The following is a 20,077-nucleotide window of genomic DNA, read 5'->3' as shown; positions in this document are numbered from 1 at the left end:
GGGCGATTTCACTTCTCTCAGTGACAGAGCAAGGAGCTCCACTTTGCTCGTTGATGTTGACTTGGAGAGGCAGAAAACAGAAGCAAAGCTTTTGTTTCAGGCTTGTCATGTGTCTTTGCACACGATAGCACGTCAGCGTCAGCTGTGCCCTGCCTGCACCACAGGCTGCAGCAGGCAGGTGGCCAAAGTGCTGCATGGGCTGTCACAGCAGCTCTCTAGGGCAACAACTGTGGGCCTTTTTGGCTGCTGGTGTGGGCCTGCTGCAGTGGCCACAGTGTTTCAGGTGGTCAGGTCCTTCAGTCTACCCCACTGCTGGAAATCTGCAATGGGAAACAGGATCTGAACTGGCTGCGTGGAGCCCATTAGGGTCAGTCATTGTCTCCATCTCTAATTCCCGTGTCCTCATATGGGGCATGTGCAAAAGAAGTCTAGCATGGAGCAGACCAATCCATCAGTGGGTCACACTGCAGTTTCTTTGCCCATGTAACTTTGATAGCTAAGCAAATGCACTTAATAGTGTTTTTCACTGGATTTCAGTGGTTTGAATGTATGTGAAAATTACAGCAAGGGCATCATTTTTTTAACAGCTGTGTTTAGTTGAATAACAGATTTAGAAAGTGCAGACTTTAATTAATCTGTGTTTTCTGCTGGGATTTCAGTGCCATCTGATTTACTTTTCATGGCTGGAAAGTGTAATTGTAGTTTTTCCCTTTAGCTGCAAGTTTATCCTCCCAAGAAATTGATTTGGTTCTTCTTTTTCTTAAAGAAAGCTCGATATCAGACTGATGGTACAGGTGATATGCAGACAGCAAGGATGGGAGCTGCTGGACAAACCAAGCAGGAAGGGATTTTGCAAGAGCAGTGTGATTTTTGTAGTTGGGATTATGGAGACTGCTCCTCTCCATGCTTGCTGTTCACTGCAGGACATGCTGATGTGAGGTGATGGCCTCGGCTCCTCGGCTGTTATCCCGAAACCTCGCTGCAGAAGATGGCAGTGGGCGTGTGGCAGTTGGGAGAGCTGAGCAATGGCTTGTGGGACCGGGATGATAAATTGCATTTATCATGCACTGTTGATCTCTCATTATTTCATCTCTGTTGAGATTCATGTGAGTGCTACAAACGCTCAGAGAGCTTCAGTGACTCTCGTTTGGGAATTCATTTTCTTTAAAAATCAGCCCGCTGTGGAAACGCGTGCTTTTCCCAGCCCTCCTGCACTGGGATGGGACAAAAGCCCCAGCATGGGGCCTCTCAGTAAGTTACACCCTTCGGTGTCTTCTGCCCTATAGAATGTCAGTGTGATGGCTCTGTCGTCAGACCTCACCATTGGCTTTCTTGTGCAAGGAAAACTGCTGCTTGTGCCCCGCAATAGCAGTGGTTCACTTCCAGGAGGGTTTGCTCAGAGTTGGGTTAATAGAGATGAAGTTTGGACAAGAGGGGCAGTACTCGTGTTTTAGGGGAAGCCTGAATCACTGTGGTTACTGTGAGGTGTACTCTCCTCTCATGTATATTTTGTTAGGTTGGCCTGGGTTTCCTGTTGTTGCAAAGCCAGCAGTGTCTGAGGAGAAGCAGTGCATTTCAATTCACAGCATACTCTTAGGATGGCTGCTAATCTGAACAAGGTGAAAAAAAAATCTCAATGCGTTTTAAAACTGATTTTAATTAAGGCTTTTCCTTTCATCTCACCAAAGCCCTGAGTTAGCTTCTTCATTCTCCCACAAACATGGGTGGGTGCAGGGGGGAGCGGAAGCTCTTAGACCGCTTCGTGGCCCCGCGCTGTGCAGAGCTGGGCCTGGCATGGAGCTGAGGACAGCAAGGCTGGCAAGGCTAGGAGCTGCCACCTGCATGCTACGGGCTATAGCTTGCTGCTGGGCCTTCTCCCACAGCCCCTAGAGAGGCGGTGGGTCCAGAACCCACATGGCATTGTGTTGGAGCTGACCTCATTGCTTGGCCACCCAGTTGGCCGTGACCAAGGTCCAGACACCTTCATCTGGGAGAGAAGCAGAAGTCTTCCTCCTGCAGAGCGTTCTGGAGTAGGGAAAGTGCTGAATGTGATGGAGCTGGGCTGCAGGCTTGGCTAGGGCTGCCACTGCATAGGTAGAAGCCTGCCCTTGCTGCAGCCACCCCAGTAAATAGCCGCAGAGGGGATTCCTTTTTCTGAGCTTTTTTATCTTCTGCTAGTTCATAGGAATGGAATCCACGAGCAGGAGGCTGCGAGGGGCAGCGAGATACCCCTATGCTGTGTCACTCACGTGGCTTTGCCTGGCTGGCAGCTCGCGAGCAGTGCTTCAGAGTACAGGCAGTGTTTATTGTGAGGAGAGAGGGAGCAGCACGCAGCAAGCACAGCTCCCTGGCTCCTGCTGGGGAGAACATGCTGCAACCTGGCCCTGTACGCTGCTACTCAGTGCACCCCACTCTGGTCCCTGTGGCCTTGCTGGGAGCTCTACAAGAAGCACAGCAGTGCTTGCAAAGCCTGGTATAAACACCAGCTTTTATGATACACAGGTGTTACCTGTGGCTGGTTATATCTTCTGCCTGCTGCTGGTTAGAGGATACAATATCCCCCGGCTGACAATTGCAGGACCATGCGCTTCCAGTGCTGTGCACTGTGACATCTTCACTGTGCCTTTCACTGGTGCTCATGTAAGCTAATGCTGGGACAGGCTGCTTTCTGCGCTCCTTTGCAGACATCAGAATCCGTGGCCGTGAGCAAAGCGGTGAGCCTACCAGCCTGGGCCCCCAGACCTGGTGGCCATTGTAGTTGCAGTGACATCCCTGGCTATGCTAGGGATGCCATGCGTGGAGCATAACACTTGCATGCCCAAGAATAAGAGCAGTGGGTTTATACAGCTGAAGTATCGTTGCATCCCAGGCCAGCAGTAAGCGTGTTCCTTGTCACTGTGCAGGTTCATGGGACAGCATGAGGTTGTTTCACATTCACCAGCACACTGGGAGCAGCACTAAGCCAACACTGCCTTCCTCCTCAGGATGGCCCTGTATGTGCCAAGCGAACCGCCTCCTGGCTGGCAGAGCCCGTGGCTTTTGTCGGCTGGGTGCTGCCTTTGCTTGGGAGTAGCGTGTGGATCCAGACCATCCCTGATGATGGTGGGCGCCACGAGGGGCAGGGACCCCCAAATCCTAAACAGCCGTGATGTACTGTGCAGCCTGGGCAAAGTGCGTTTGTTGCCTTGGAAACAAATAGCAGCACTGAACAACTAAATGAAATTTATGGAATCAACTTCAATAAATCTTGATGATTAATGTGCAAAAACATACACAATTTGATGAAGATCTACAGTATGCAGATGTGAGGGATGACAGTAAGTTGCAGAACTGCTTCGGATCCATTTTTGGGCTGCCACAAATGCATTCCTGGAATATGACTTTTTTTGTTTCTGAGGAAGCTGTCTGTTTCTTTTCATAGATATGGCATTTAATTTTGATTTCCCGGGTATCTTTTAGCTTAATTGGCACGCTGGATGATTGCAGTGTGTTGTTTTGTCTTCTGCAATTCCTGATTCATATCTAACTCAGGATAAAAATAAAATTGACAACTGTGGCAATCTAAGAGAGCAAAATGCAGCGAGCACCATGTCACGCACCCCGCATGGGCGCAGGATGCACCACCTCAATTGCAGCCCTTGTGCAGGACGTCTCCCTGCCCCCTAAGGGGCTGCGCTTTGTGGGAGGAGGACGGGGCAGTGACAGTGAGGTGTGGGGAAGGGCTGCTGTGCCAGAGCAAGGAAGGGAAGGATGCCTTCGTGATGCAGATGCATGAAAAGCTCCAAGCACTGTTTTCTAAAATAGATATTTTTGTTTCTGGTTTGACCTGTGGATCGATAAAGGTTCGGGAATATCAGCGGGCTTGTCTGGAGACTGTTAAAAACCTTTAACACAGCCCTTAATGGAACTTGATGTTTTTCCATTCGTTCTCATCCTGCTTCTCATTACGGTGTCTTATTTTCATGTCTCTCTGCTGCCTCAGGAGCGTGGGGATCTCCTCTTCCCATCGCGCTGTGGGGGCAGTGGTGGGGTCCCAGCCCTCAGCCCCCTACTGGTTCCTCCATGTCCCAGGTCCCTCCTGGCATGGGGCTGCGGTGTCCCTGCTCTGCCTGCAGGTAACACAGCACAGCCAGTGGTCCTGCCTGGGCTGCTGGCTGCTCATGGGCAGCACTGTGCTGCTTCATAATGAGTTTTGCTCGGTGTATTCCAGTCCTGGGGTGAAGCATGGAGTGCCACACGGCAGGGGAAGGCAGCACACCTGCCCAGTGCCATCCCTGCCCTTGCACAGGGCTCTGGAGCGCTGCGTGTGTGTGTGCATGGTAGCTGGTCCCTAACCTGCAGTGCAAGGCAAGCTGAGCTCCACGAGGAGCTAAATTTAGTGACTCGCTAACTTCTTCTTGATATGTTTTTGTAATTTCATTGTATTATGACACTCAGTTTTAAATTTGCATGAATAAATGAGCTTCTCACTAAGTCAGGTAAAGAGATTTTTCACTTATCTACCATGAAATAAGGCATTAGAAACCAGGAAGAATAGAAAGCAACGTATCCTTGACATATTTCGTTTACATTTTTTTCAACTGTGCTGACTGAACACTTCTAATTATTAATGATATAATAAAGCTATTTGTACTGCATATAGCGGGCTAAATAATTTCACATTATGAAGACTTTTTGTAATTAATTTACTGTTCTGCGTGAGAGCAGATTTTGAAAAACACACATTTACATTTAATTACACACTAAATCTGAATGCTAAGCCGCAGTGAGTGCATGCTGGCCTTTCACCTCGCAGTAGGAAGGCCCGTGGATGTGGTGGATGCAAGAGAACAGCTTTAGGCATGGTCCTGGTGCATGGGGAAGGTTCAGCACTGTTGCAGGGTCGCAACACCGAGGGGCTGCAGGGGAGCCCAGGACACAACCCCTCCTCACGTTCTGTTCTGCTGTCCCAGAGTTAAGGTCATCTTGAAAATGCACCTCAGCTTTCTCTGCAGGTGAGGCCAGTAGGAGCTCAGCAGCTTGGAGACCCTCACTTCAGTGCGTCTTTGTCCTTCCTCAGGCAGGAGGATCCCCAGCACCACCCCACCACCTCCCAGCCCCACCACCTGCCGCCTGCTTGGGTTGATTCACTCTCTCTCTCTCTTTTTTTTTCTTCTTTTTTTGCTGTTTCATTAATAGTGACAGATGCTTTTAATTAAAAAGAAAAGACAAAACAAAATCCCGCATAAAACAAGAAGGGAATATTCTAATTTGGCGTGACATTATGAGGCAGAATGGCTCCTGGCATGCAAGGTACAGAAAAGGTCATCTTCCCCGACTGCAGCCTTTGCAACGGTGGAATTAAGTTCAAACTCAGGCTGGTTTTGAAGTCTTAAGTCTCTCTGGGGATTCCTTTCATAACATCTTCGAACTGGATAACACTACAGTAAATGAAATACACTGCACTGGATTAAAGGGTTATTTCCCCTGTGTGTCAGGCTGACACAGAATACCAAACCTCAGGTTGCCTCCGAGTTGTCTCTATCTGCTGATACCCTCTCTTCTTTCCATTGCAGCTCTCAGAGTTCTTGCATGTGAGTTTGTGATTATTTATTCAGTTTCATTGCTTTGTGAACGTGGAACAATTTGGTGCAGCGAGTAGCCAAAATGAAGCAGCTAAATGGGAAGGCATGGAATGGGCTTATAAATGTGAAAGAGACAATGCAGGAAAGAGTGGAGCTGCCTCTTCAGTTCTCTTATGTTACTCTGTAATTTATACTCAAATCCCAAACCCAGATCTCTCAGTGTTTCCACTCGTTCTGGGCAGCACATACCTGCAGTGACAGCGGGGATGGTGCACGCTCTTCACTCTTACCTGCCTGGGCCAGCAGCTGAAGTTTGCCAGGGGAAATTGCAGTGTGCCCGTGGCTTTGAGCCTGCTGAAATCCTCCTCCATCTTCCTTTTCCCCACCACAAACCCTAAAGATCAATCTGAAATACCAGTCTGTAAAGGGCTAGCTATACAGAAAATCTTCCAATGATGAAAAAGGAGAAGCCATTTCTTCTCCCTGCTTGCCTCCACCCATCGTATTTTGTCCAAGGCAGCCCAAGGCCACCTGAGGTCATGCAGTTGTCTCACTATGCAGCAGTGTGTATGGAGATCAAACACCCTCTGCATTCTCCCTACGCTTGTGTTTGGTGACAAACAGGGCGCTGTACACAGACGTGGTCTTGCACACCAATGTCTGCCTCTGATTGCTGTTCCCTGTATGAATCCCTGGTCTCTGGCTGAGCATCCTCCTGCCTGCGGGTTTCCCTCTACGGGCTCTCTGGGCTGCACTGAGTTGCCCCCAGCAGCCCCAGTCTCCAGGGTGCTGCCCTGTGGCCATGCCCTCACTGGGCCCACCTGCTGGCCTGAACCAGGGGAGTTATTCCTACACAAGCTGTGTGTTTGGTGGAGTCCCATTGCAGAGATCCCATGTGTCGTGTCTCCTCTAGTGCCAGGTTCCTCTGCTTCCCAGTGTTACTCACATACTTGCTACACACGTTAAACACACATGGGAAATGGCCATTTTCTGCTGCCCACCAGTAATTTGCATTAGCTGCGTTTCCAGACAAACCTCTCACCAGGTGCCACGTTTTGTAGCACTAGAAGAAACGATAACACATGCATTGCTGGGCGCTCCCAGCAGTGTTCCGTTGCAGCGTGGCAAGGTGGAGGCGCTGGGTTAGCAGACCCGGCTTCTTGTTTCTGCACTGTCCTCCATGCCTCAAGCAGCTCTGTTCATCTGTGCTTTCCCTTCCCCTCTCTGCTAATCAAAATGGAAAAGCTTCCTGCCTTTGTTAGCACACTTAGGGTTTGGCTGAGGCCGGTGGGCAGGGGCTGAACACCGCACTGCTTATGGGAAGCACTGTTGGGTGCTATGTTGGTACTCTGCTGCGTTAGCGCGTGGTTCTGTGTCCCACTGTGGAAGCCCCGGCCCGATTCTTTCCACAACCGAGCGCAGTGTCTGTGTGATTTGGGAAATGCTGCTTTTTGGCGGTTGTGATGTCTGTACTTGTGCATAAAAACACCAGGAAGCATTTCTGTAGGTGTCACTAATTTAATTTAATCTGATGCGTGTGTACGGAAAGGCCTGTTCCGCACTAAAGTGCTTCTCTTTATTTTGCAGTCTCCATCGTCATCAAATACAACTCCTTTCATTCTCCTCCTCCATTCACCTACCCAAAGACCAAATCTGGAAATAGTAACCAAAAGAGAAGCCCACATCACACACAAAGCAGAGAAAGGTTGAAGTAATTTAAGGGTAAGTAATTTTTCACCCTTATTCTAACTTAAAGCTTTGTGCTCAGGGTAAAGCTGTACCAGTAAGAGTGAGGTGGCGTAACAAAGCTGTTAAGTATATACAGAACTGCTCTGTCAAACTGACTGAAAAAGCTGGATTGGTGATGAAAGCCAGGAGTAGCGGCACCTTCTGCAGGGGAGAAAGCTGAGTGAGCTGGGAATGGTGGACGCCTGTGCCATGCAGTGTGGCTGATGCCCTTTGCTCCATGCAGTGCCAGCAGCGCACTCGATACGTATCCTGTACGTATCGTGTTTCCACTCACCTTCTTCCCTAGACAGACAGGGTATGCGTTTGCTTGGATCTGAAAACTTCACTTTGCACATCTGGGTTTTCTGTTTTATTGCTGCTTTTTTTTTTTTTTTTTTTCCCTGCAGTGTTTGTTCATGCAAAATTCATATCTGGGCAGGGCATCTCAGATCCCCACTTCTGAGTCAAAAAGGGAAAGCATGGAAGTGAAAAGAGAGATTGTATCACTTAAGAAATATGATTCATGAATTAATCCTCGTCTGCTACACCATCTGTGGCATGTGTTTCAATACCAAATCCTCTTTTTACATCTCTTTAAAAAGCCCTTTCCCCACTGGCTGCTGAGCACCCCACAATGCCAAAGGGAGTCAGCCACTCCCACAGGTGCGCAGAGATCTCAAGGAAGGTTGGTTTCCCTTGCCCTTGCTGTCACTCATGGTGACCCCAGCAGTGCCACGTGGCCACAGCCTGGCGCTGCCCCTGGCATACAGTAATTACAGCCCCAGTAGCTCCCTGGCACCGGTGGTGCTGATAGATGGAGGCCAGCCAGGAGCTTGGGGCCGGCACTGAAATATTGCAGGTTTGTTGCCTTTCCATTCATTTTGCTTTCACGCCTTTCTGCCTTCCTGACTCATGGCCATGCAGCCTCTGCTTGCAATTTCTATTTGCTGCGGTAACACCTCCTGGACAAGACAGGAGTGCCTGAAAGCAGTGATGCTTGCTGATGCTTGTAGCTGCTTTTTAAGCTTCTTTTTTAATTGAGCATCTAAAGGCAGGATAGCAACAGAGTGGAAAACGGCAGTGATGCCTTTTGCTGTGGTAGGAAGTACGAATGAAGTATTCAGTGAAGGCAAAGCAGAAGAACCACACTGGGCAGAGCCCCAGGGGCTGCAGCGGGGTCCCACTGGGAGGTGGTCATCTGCACAGCTAGGTCCAGGCCAGGGGTACCAGACCAGTTCTAGAACTGGCTGTTCTCTAGGAAATGCTTCCCTTGCCCTTCCTTTGTCCCACGTCAGCCCGCTATCTGGGGGGCTGTATGGGAACTGCCGAATCATGTCCTGAACCTCCAATTGACCACCTGAGACAAGCACTGAGTCAGCCCTTGGAGCACAGGTGAATTGCCTTCATCTGTGCTACTGGTAGGGGTGGAGCATTGCTCCACATCTCCTGGACTCCGTTTAAGAGCTGACTACAACCAGGGAAGGATCTCTTTTGGAGATTGCTCCTCTTGGAGTCTTCTCAGTGAGCCCAGGACAAGGGTAACCTTTCCATCCGTTCTTCTTTAGCGTGATAACCTGTTTAGCTTAACTTTCTTGTATATTTCTTAATTATAACATCTGTATATTTGCTGATTATGCAAAGGCCTTGGAGGTGCAGGTGCTTTGCTGATGGGAAGTGCAGCATGAGCCCTACGAGTACTGAGCAGCCAAGGCTTCTGTAAACAGCCTCATGCAAAAAGGAGAAGCAATGTTTAAGCAAATGTTTAACCCAAACTGGGCTTGTAGACTGCATTATTTCTGAATGAAAAATACCTGCAGGAACAGGAACACAGCCCTGAATCAACACCTAGCTTTCTTTTTTACTGCGCTCCTGTGCTTTCACTAGGCACTCTGCCTGGCTTAATTTTTGCCTTTGCAATATTTTGCAGCTGTCTTAAGGCATGTTTTGTGACTGTTTCAATCATTTTTGACCTGAGTTCTGGAGTCTATGTGCTGTGATTTGTCCTGTGCTGATGTTTGGAAAGCTCAGGCTTTCCCTGGGTCTGTTGTGGCTGCATCTCACCAACAGTCACAGTGCTGATTCCCCAACATAAGAGGGCTTCAGATTCTCTACCTTGAGAGATTTCAGATTCTCTATGCCCTCCTGCACAGGGGTAGTGAAGGACTGGGGAGCATTGCTTCATGGCCTGGTCATTAGGACCCTGGCAAAACAGCTGCCTGTTTCTCATCAACAGTAGTGCCGTGAATGAAATTGGTTTGTGTCTGTACGTACTTTTTGGATGGGGAAAATTAAGCAGTAATAGGTGGAAAAATAGTATGGGTTGTGAGATAATAGATGCCTAAGGGATGAAATTAAACAGTACTTTACAGCGAAGGAAGAGGTTTTGGCAATGCATCGTTTACACTGGACTTTTTTACTTGGCAGAGGATTTGCTGGTATTGCTTTGGAGGGGTTGTCCTCCAATGTATTTCACCAACAGACATCAGAGCATTCTGCAGGTCCTTCTCTCCTCCAGGGGAGGGTGCAGTGTTCCTGCTGGCAGAAAGCCTGACACTTGGTCCCACAGCATGGTGCGACTCCCCTTGCCCTGCATGCTGGCTGAACTGCAAGGGGACAGCCGGAATCATGAAGCTTGGAAAAGGGCACTAAAATCTAATCCAACTGTCACCCCATCACCACACCCACAAAACCGCCTCTGAGCCAGCTTTTAACTTAGGAAACTCTCCTGGGGGGCCCCTGAACAAGAAGAGGGCCCAGGGGGAACCTTGAGGTGTGGGACTCATGGTTCCCATACCTGCAGTGGGACTCAGGATGTTCAGCACCCATGCAAATGAGGCTGCGCTGCCTGGCATGTTGAAAACAAAGTCATTAAGTAGCGGTTGCATTAAGACGGCTTTTATTCATGGAGTGTAATGTGATTCATTTGCCCTTTTGCTCTCATGTTGAGAAGGCAGTCATCTAGTATGCGTTGCTGGCTGCAGGGAGAGGTTTGTTGTTTGGTTTTTTTTTGTGAGGGAGCAGACATTTTCATCAAGTGCAGTGGGGCTGTAGGGCTGTCCCTTTCTTGGTGGTTGTCCTTTTTTTGGCAAGCAGCCCTGTTGGTGGAAGTGCTGAGCTCAGGCCATCTCCTTGCCTCAAGGCCTAGATCCTTCCTGTTGCTGTGCTGGGGGCATGGCTGGTGGTGCTGTGGGAGCACTCTGACAGCACCCTGGGGGCAGGCACAAGGGGCACACTGGGTCTTGTGGCTGAGCTCAGGGGCCTGCGTGTCCCTTGGTGTCCCCAGGACACCCAGTGCCAGCAGGGCATAGGGCCAGTGCAGGTTGAGATGTGCAGTGGGATCTCATTATGTGGGGGGGTAAGGAGGTGGTGGGTCCTCGGTGCTGCAGGCGACTGCTGGCGGTTAGGTGAGAAGTTAAGTGCAGCCAGGGGAAATCAGTTCTTCCTGGAGTTACAATAGGAAACAAGCCGAGTGAGCGAAGAGGGTAGAATACAGAAGAACAGAAAAATGCAATTTTTTTTTAATGTTAGCATGGGGAGCATTAACTAAGTTGCTAATTTCAAGATCAGCAGTGAGTAAGGCAGTTTGAGTCACTGCTTCTTGTGGCGGATGGGATCAGAGCAGTACAGCTCTGCATGTTGGAGCTGAACCTGCATGTTGGAGCTGAACCTGCAAAGTAGGAAGCAAGAAATTCCTTTTTAGCCCCAACAATAGCAGCCAGCACTACTTAACACAGAGATCTGAACAGCGTCTGAGCTCTGCGTCAGATTCCAAGCAGTCATGATGCACGGCACAGGGACCATCTTGAAGTCCTCAGGTGACAATGGGCTTCTAAAGTTACAGAGTCATACAGTGTAAAAATCAGTAAGGCATATTTCAGAAGCAAAAGGCAAGTGGAGGGTTACTTGTGCCTTGTCCATCTCCCCTCCATTATGAAGAAGCAGCATGTTGGCTAGGCAGGAGGCAGCCAAGCGCGGGCCAGGGAGAGGCTGTTCTGCAGGAGCTGGGCCCTTCCTTTGGAGACTCTCCTACACTGTGTTGACAGGGAGGCGCAAGAAGAATGGGTCTGGTGTGGTTACAGATGTGGAGAAGGGATTTTTGGAGGAGCTCGGCGCTGAGAGCTATTTGGGAAGGGGGATTTTTTTTGCTTCTGATGACTTGGGTAATCAAAAGAGAAGTGCTTGGAGCTGCAGAGGTAACAACGCCGACCTTCCCTGCTCATGTTTTCAAGCAAGAAATGCACAAATCACCGCTGATACTGCTGAGTGGTTTCCTGCTGCTTTGTGGCTTGATTTGGATCCGCCGTTGTTCCCAACCTGGTTCCTGTTTCTGTTGTAGTAGCATACAAAAGCAAGCAAATCCTTGCCTGTGGAATTGCAATTGTTTTGTAAGCGCTGCCTGATAGAAAGACTGCTTCACAAACACTTTCACCTTGCATCGTGCTTTAGATCCTAAATGGATTTTGAATAGATTAATGTATTTCGGAGTGTTCTAGAAAGGTCAAAAACAGAAAAGAGGATCTAATAGCAGTGTAGCAACCAGCTGGTAGCACTGGGTTTCATTTTACTGCCATAGTAACACTATGAGCCACAGTATTAATACCATGCCCACTGAATGCCATCCTCCCCCCCCCCCCTTTTTTGGTTAGAAAACAAGCCCATAAGATATTTTCTTCCTCAAGAATTTCTATGGAGCAGTAATAGGCTTTTTGGAGGGGACTGTCCTCATACCCAAAGATGTAAGGTGGGTAATTTACAAGGCAATGTGCAAATGCCAAATTGTTAGGCAGAACTGCTGCTGATTTAGAAGGCAGTTAATGCTATAAATGTGCCAAGTGCCAGTAGAGTGTTTCTACAGATGGAATAACTGGAAATATTGGAGAGGTTCCAAAGGTTTAATCAAATTCAACCAGTCTTTTTTTCTTTTTTTTTTTAAACTGCAGAATTCTCTAAGGGATGCAAGTTGCAATAGTAGATTATTCCATTGCTTTTAGTACCAGGGGAGATTTTCGTAGGCACACACACAGCTTTCAGGCAGTCGTGTCAGCAGGTACGCAATCAGGACAACAGCAGCTATGCTGTGAAAGCCCACATTGGTGGCATTAGCAGGAGCATCCTCTTTAGATACCATGGCAAGAGGGACCTTAGAGGCAGACTGCTCTGCTGCACGATGGCAGCGAGGGAAGGAGTGTGGAGGCAGATGGCGGCAGAATCGGTGTTTCTGCGCCGTGCTGCTGCCACAGCTGGGCAGGTGGCAGTGGGGCTCTGGGCATGGTAGCCTCTGTGTGGCTCAGCATGCAGTGCCGGGGCACACATATGTTTCTGCGCAGATGCACACCTTCCCCTAGTCTTGTTGACAGCCTTTCCAAGGCTTCTTATTTAGCCAGACCATATGTGCTTGGGCATGGAGCTAGCGCGATGTGGAAAGAGCATCACATTATCCTTGGGCTGCAAACACCAGCAGGAGCGATTCTAAGCAAATTTTGTCTGCAAGATGTAGAGCTCTCAAGCTTGCATCACACGGCATTTTTGATGATTTTTTTTTTTTTTTCCTCATTTGTTAAAACCAGGTTCCAGAAAGCCATTTCCTTTTGTTCTATTGCATAATTAGCTCTCCTTGTCCATGCCTGAAACACAACAGCAAAGCATGGATGAATGCTACCAGGCAGGAGAGGAAGCATTGGGGCACATCTGCAGGTCGGGCTTTGCTGCTGACGAGGTGACAGGGACTAAGCTGGGGCAGGGCTCGAGATGTCTCCATGGTGTTTCCCTTGCAATTGGTATGAAAATGTAGAGCCCTGCTCCCTGCTGGCAGCATGGTTTTGCTTAGGGGTGGCACAGCCATGAATCAGAAACCATAAGGAAGCACTGGACATGAAGTGATGCTATGACAGCACTGAAGCTTTTCTCGTGGTTTTTTTTCACGTGACGTTTCTTCAGTGAGATTTTATTTTGCAGATGGCCTGCTTGGATCCATTAATTGTCACTCCTTTTGTTTTGTAAGCTGCCTGCTTTTCCTGGAGTGCTCAGTATCAACCCCTTCTGCTCTCTGCCACTCTGGAGCTGGGGCCTATGCCCCTCCCAGTCCTCTCTGCCCGCGTTCTGCCAGACCCCCGCGTTGCTCTGTGCAGCATTTCTCACTGAATAAATTGCTACAAAGCTATTAGCCTCAATGCCACAGTCTGCTGCTCCTGCGTTCCTGCACCCACCCCACCCCACAATTGATCCAGCCTGCTGTCTGTTCTGCAGTCAAGAATGCCGGATGCCACTGCGCACAAATTGCTTTAAAATTGAATTGTTTAAAAACGTTTTCTAAACATCCCTTCCCTTTGTGGCACTGTCTGTTGTGCCAGTCAGGGCTGGGAGCTTGCACTGATCACTGCTGGGCAAAAGGCAGGGGAAGATTGTCAATTTCTTGGTTGTTTTGTTTTTTTTTAATTCAATGCAGAAATTAAGAACTATGTGATGGTGTGAATCAGATCTTTGATGTGTGCCAGATTGTGCACCCAGTCCAAAAGCTGAGCTCGTGTGCCTCGGCTCCTCGCCAGCTCTGCTGCTGTGCTGCAGTTTGGGTTTGCTGTTGTTGTGTGTAGCTCACCAATGGCTTTGCCTTCCCAGCAGTTCTGTCCTGTCCTGAGAGGGCTGTTTTCCTGGTGACGTGGTTGTGCTTTACTGGAGGTGTTCCAGAGCTGCCCCTTTCAGGTCTGTTGGCAGTGTTGGGGAGCACAGGTGTGTAACCACTGCAGTGTCCAGTGGGAGGCTGGCAGCAGTGCGTGGTCGTGGCATTTGGGAGTGCATCCCTCTTAAGAACATGAGGCTTTTGGTGGAGGACCATGGCCACATCACTGCCCTGGCTGCAGAAGTTAAAGGCACTGTGGAGCCCGTGAGTGAGATACACACAGGGACTGTCTTTGTATGCATCCGCAGCAGTTTTCTGCACAGATAGGAAAAGGGCTTCGCAAGTGCCATGGAAAGAAGATTTCGGAAAAAGTGAATAACTTTCTAGATAATAGTATTAAGTCTCACCTTGAGAAACACTTTATTATACAAATGCTGGTACAGCACTTCCAGTACTTCTTGATATTCCTTGTTTCTCATTTCCCCGCCAAAAAACTCCGCATCGCTCCAGATACTGATACAAGAGCTCTTCTGAAGCAACATTTACATCAAGTGCTGCTATATCTGGATCTATCTTTTTTTTTTTTTTTTTTGGTCAGAACATCATCCGTGCCTAACTGGAACACCAAGTATTGAGGAGTGATGCATTCTCCCTTCCTGCAGGCCTGCCCTGTGCTTATGGCTGAGGATGTGCCATAACTGAAGCACGCTTTACAGGGTGAGCATCTCAGAGCTGTGAACAGTGCAGTAAAGCCCTGTTGCACATGGTCCGTCCCCAGGAGGTGCCAAGGGTCTGGCTCAGCGAATGGAGAGGTGTTGTTCTCAATGCCCTGACATCCTCATGGCCAGCTGGGGGGCATTTGCCTGAATTTGGTCTTCCATTATGGCTTTTATTTTTCAATGTCTTACTTTGCAGTAACTGCAGTTGTATTACTGAGGTCCTGCAGTGCACTTCCAGGGTTCCTCTTTGCTACCCTTGCCCAATGCTCCCTGCATCCTGCAGTTACAGCCTCTTTGCCCATTTTTCATTTTCCATTGCACCATGATGCATGTCATGGCAAATACCCTGGTTGTGTCCTTCTAACATTTGCACACCCATTCCTATGTTATGCTGAAAGTGGTTGAGCTGATTTGTGCAGGAATGTCTCCCAAACCTACAGCTCCTCCCTAAAGCTCTTCCCTTTATCAGCAAGGAGTGCACGTTTGGCATCATGGAGGTCTGTGGCCTCACCCTTATAATCACTCTGCCCAGCCAACCTCCCCATTGTCTGCTGATAGCGCTGCAGCAAACTGAATATAGAGTACATCATTGTGATACCTGTACGTGCTTTAGTTTGAGAACATATTTGGGCCTTTGACAAATAATAGAGATAGGAAGTTAGCCTGGCTGATGGGTTCTGTATTGACACTCCTGAAGCTCACCCAGAGAACCTAAATAAATTTGTAGCAATTGAGTTACAAGTCTTGGTTCAGACAGGACCACTTTTCAATGCAGACAGCAGTTCAAGTCTTCATTTAGGTGTTGTCATTTATGTTGTACCATCAAGCAGGAGGCTATCGTGCTGCTGATGTTTACAGCAGGCTCAGAAACGTGCTCAGCAATAAACCATCTGTTGGGAAATTCCTGCCTTGCTGCTGCTTTGAGCTCAGATCTGAGCGAGAGGTGAGCTGCTCCTGTTACCCTGTTGTGGTTCCAGCCCTACTTCTCATCTTTTGATTCTTTTTTGCATCTGTTTTTCAAATGCTCTTATCCTCGGAGTTCTCCCAAGGGCAAGAGAGATACATTTGTGCAGACAGTATTGTGCATCTGTATTTTGCAGCACTGACCTTGTGTGCTGCAGCTAGATGCCATCTCCAATCTGCTCAGTGTATGTGGTGATGTCATTTACGTGGTCATGTTGCCCTCCCCTTGCTGGGGAGGACATGAGGGTGGATGACACAAGGTGCTTGCCTGAGTTGGGCAGGTGGAGCACTTCTCATTGAGGTTAACAAAGGCAGCATCATTTGAGGAGAGTGCAAAGCCCACATCACCCCAGGAAAGGCTCTGAACCAGAACCTCCTCATCTGAGAAGTCCAATGGCCGTTGCTGTCCTTTGCAGGTCTGGTTCTCCGCATGTCTAATGAGGTTTTTCTCCAGAGTGAACAGATCTTTTCTTTCCAAAGAAACAGAAAATATGCAAGAGGATGAAAATCTTTTCCAGTCTGTATTGATTTTAGTTTTTTTCAGTACAATGTAGTCATTCATTTCCCTACATTATACTGCCTGGTGGAGATGTGGGGCTAAGCCACCCTCCCAGGACCCAGGTCTGCTTCTTGCTGCTTTCTATCCCTTGCATGCCCAGAGCTGTTCCTTTCTGGCTCTTGGCCAGACAAGGATTTCAGTATTTGGGAAGTTTGGCCACCCTTGCTCTCACAGGTTTGTTAAACACAGGAGAGCTCAGATCGCATTCAAACAGCAGTAATTTGAAAGAGCTTGAGACAATGCTGGAGATTAAGTAATAAAGTTGTCTATTACTTCGGCGAAAAAGACAAAATTATTCAGTTTGGCTCAAATATTTAATTTTTTGAACTTAAGGGTTAGATATTAATATGGGCTTGGCAGAGAGTTCGTCACTTACAAGGCTGCACTAAGAGTTCTTCATGTGCTGAGATCAGTGCTTGAAGTCAAACCTGTCTCCGTGAAAATTAACCTCTGAATGAATAATTGGCCTCAATGAGGAGGTGACCGGGCAAAATGTAATTGTCTGTTATGGTAGGAGGTCCTAAATGAGCTGGTGGTCCCTTCTGGTCTTAAATCCTGTGAGTATCTGTAATGTTTGGAGACAGCTTTCCTAGGGATTGAGTGGTCACCCAGCCTGCTGCCTCATCCCTGCCAGCCCTGGCAAGGAAGCTGGACGTGACGTTGCCATGCTTTTGGTGGTACTGTGTACAGGCTGGCCAAGGAAAAGCAGTCCTTGCCTTCTCAAGATGGGTAGATGGAGTGCAGTTGCATCTTTCTTCTTAATATTATGTACCTGCATCTGTTCCGATAAGGAAAAACAATCCTAACTGCAACCTTCTGAGGGATTTGTAGTAAATGAGAACAAGCACAAGAAATTTAGAGGGATTGTGGTCAAAATAGTAGTGACAGCTTTAGTCAAAATAGGGGAGTTTAGGGACTTCAGGAGTGTTTTCAGTGAGCGTAAACCTGCAGTGTGCATTAAGCAGTGCCAGCAGCCGGCTGGTTTCTGCACTGGCTCAGCCCCAGCAGTGGGTGGCTGGGTTGGGCTGTCCTGGGGCACAGGGCCCCTCCTGCAGAAGAGGTAGCAGATTCCAAGCAGGCATTGCTAGAGCTGCCGCGTGGCTAATGCCGAGCTGTCCGATGTGTCGTCGTGGTTGCATTGCTGCCCCTAACTGGCACCAGGATTCGGTTGGTCATGCAGGCTGCCTGGCTGGGCTCCAAGAGTGCTGAACCGAGCGCTGACAGCATTACACGATCCTACTGCCCTGGGGTGTGAGCTTCCTGCACGCTGCTTTTCTCTGTGTTTGCACCTCTGCTTGCAGGCCTGCGGTAGGCGGGGGGTTAACTGTGTCTTCTCGGCTCTTCAAGTTACCCCGTCAGGACTGTTGAAAAATTAGCTTCTCCCCACTTGCAGCACTATAATTAGGATACAGGAGTTGTGGGGAATGATTTCACAAAGTGACTTGGTGTACTCGCCCATGCACCCCAGGGAGCCAGGCAATTATGCATACATAATTCTACTCTTTGAATATTTTCTCTTTCTCTGCATAATTTCTCTCTATTCATCTTTCCAATGTCCTTCTGAGATAAACTTAGAAGTCTCAGCTTTCAGAATGCAAAAAAAGAATCTGATGACTGCATGCTCACTATTTGTGTCCAGACCAGAAGGACCAGGAGCCATGCTGGAGAAGCCCCAGCAGTGCGGAGCTGCAGTGCAGGGGCTGAAGCAGTGGGGGGCTCCTTTGCAGCCCCAGCCTGCACTGGAGGGGCCAGAGGCTCCATCAGGCCTGAGGTTTGGAAGCCCAAGGGCAGCTCACATCCATGGCTGGGCAGCAGTGGAGACTGTGGAGGAGCTGGCTTTCCTGAGCACGACGTATTTTTGTTTCTAATCTCCTGTTTATGCTGTTCTCAGTGAATTTATTGCAATGCGATAAGCAAAACACAAAGTAACTGCCAGCGTATTGCTACTGTCTTCAGTCAGTTTATCTCTATAAACTTGCTGTTGACATGATGCAATTTCTCCCTGTTGCAGTGTAGCCATATAGCAGCAAAGTTGTGATAAAAGACAACTTGTTGAAGGGATTCTTTGTCATACTCCCGAATCACCCGCAATTCCTTTTTTCCCCAGCACCAGAAGCGTGCTGGTGCTTTGCAATTATACCTACACATGATTCCTTTTTTTTTTTTTTTTCTCTCTCCCTCAGCAATTCATGTTCCCTATTGTGCTCTCATTCATTTTCTCTCTCTTTTAGTTTCTTTTCCTTCTCCTTTTTTTTCTTTTATTTACCCAGCACCTTCTCAAAGCACTGAAGCTGGAACTGTGTCGCTGCAGTTAGGCAAGGCTGCTGCTCTACTTCCTGAAGAAAGCTCATTGTGTGGTGCCATGAGAAAAGCTTTAAGCAACACAAGGGAATAAAGGCACTGCATTTCTCTGATTTTTTTTATTTTTTTTATTTTTTTTTTCTTCTCCTTTTTTATTTTATTTTTAAGGAATAATACATAAGCTGCTGGGAAAGGGCAGGAGTGTCTCCTGAATCTCTCTGGTTGTGTCTGCGAGGCTGTGAAATTCTAAGGAAACCTGCTTTTCACGTGGAGGCTTGAAAGGTGGACCACCTCACCTCCACGCCTTTGCTGCTCTCTGCTTTGGTCTCGTGTGCCTAACAATAAATCCTAAGATTGTGCCCAGACAGCGCAGAATCACAGCTTACCAGGCAGTAGCATAATTACTTCTTTTTTTTTTTTTTTTCCTTTTTCTTTTTTTGTACTAGTTCACAGCAATCTAATGTAAGTTCTGTTTCGAGTTGTTCTGCAACCAGCAATCTTCAGAGTTGTTTTAGTGCCTGCACACTCAGGTAACGGAACCCTGTTAAATCCTTTGGTGATACAGTGAAATAAAGGTCAGCTTCATGCACTGAGGTAGATTGGTGTGCAAATCAGGAAAGGATAGAGTTTGTGCCTTGCAAAGAGAGGAGAGCTGCCACAGGTTGCAGCTGTAATGTAATGGCCCAGCCACGTCTCAGGGCTGCCCATAAATACCTTTCTTCCTGTCTCTGCACAGGAGCTGTTGCTATTATCTAAACCGTGGTAATTAATCAGTGCTTAGAGACAGCATGAAGGGAACTCCATTTCTGTAATTTCTCCTGTTTTTCATAGTTGGTTGTACAGCAGGATGTGGGAAATGCCATCATGGAGCCAAACCAATTCCACAATTGGGCTCCCTCCAGTGCAAACCAGTTCTGTGAGAAGAGAGCAGGTCAGCGTGGAAGTGGGGCATGCAGCCCTCGGCCCCAGGGGGACGCCTGGGTAGCCTGCATGCTCGGTGCCTTCCAGCTGCACTTTGTTGGCATTGCAGTGCTGCTTTGTGTCTGGAGCCCATGAGATGATATCGTAGAATCATCGAGGTTGGAAAAGACATCTCAGATCAAGTCTAGCTGTCAACCCATCACTACCATTTAATTAACCACATCCCTCAGTGCTGCATCTGTACGGTTTTGCACACCTCCACGGGCAGTGTCACCCCCCCCCACCACAGGCACCCTGTGCCAATGCAGCGCTACTCTTTCTGAGAAGAAATTTTTCCTCATATCCTGGCTGAATACCCAGATGTGGTGCCCTGGCCACAAACCAGCCTGTTCCTTGGCAATGTGGCAGAGATAACGCCTCACAGAGCAGCTCGTGACACAGTATTTTATTACCTGCTGTCAGTACCTGCACTTGTGTGACCCACTTCTGCCATGGAATCTAGCAGCAGGTGGGAGGTAGCAATGCATTATTTGTTTCATCAGCTTGTTTGCTTAACTTTTAGCTGGCATAGCACTTAAATAGAGCATCTCCCTGGGTACGTCTCATTTTCCAGGCGCTTGTTCCCATTTGCGCTGCTCTCCTCCTCCTCACATTCCCCCGCCTGTGTTGTAGCACCTGTTGCATTTTGCCACAAATTAGAGCACAG

At 48.3% G+C, this 20,077-nt stretch overlaps 1 protein-coding gene across 1 annotated transcript in view; it reads left to right on the top strand.

Moving 5' to 3' along the window:
• Nucleotides 1-7,066: 7,066 nt before the first annotated feature.
• NEXMIF (neurite extension and migration factor) overlaps nt 7,067-20,077 on the top strand; it is a 40,697-nt gene continuing 27,686 nt past the window's right edge. Inside the window, exon 1 of the mRNA XM_042825360.1 lies at nt 7,067-7,286. The gene's annotated coding sequence lies outside the window, so the exon portion shown is untranslated. The remainder of the gene's footprint in view (nt 7,287-20,077) is intronic.

The sequence above is a fragment of the Centrocercus urophasianus genome, unplaced genomic scaffold (assembly GCF_019232065.1).
Source record: "Centrocercus urophasianus isolate 14NV4802_14NV808 unplaced genomic scaffold, USGS_Curo_1.0 seq_24, whole genome shotgun sequence".
Lineage (NCBI taxonomy): Eukaryota > Metazoa > Chordata > Aves > Galliformes > Phasianidae > Centrocercus > Centrocercus urophasianus.
The sequence above is the reverse complement of the archived record's forward strand: the minus strand, read 5'-3'. Positions and strand labels throughout refer to the sequence as shown.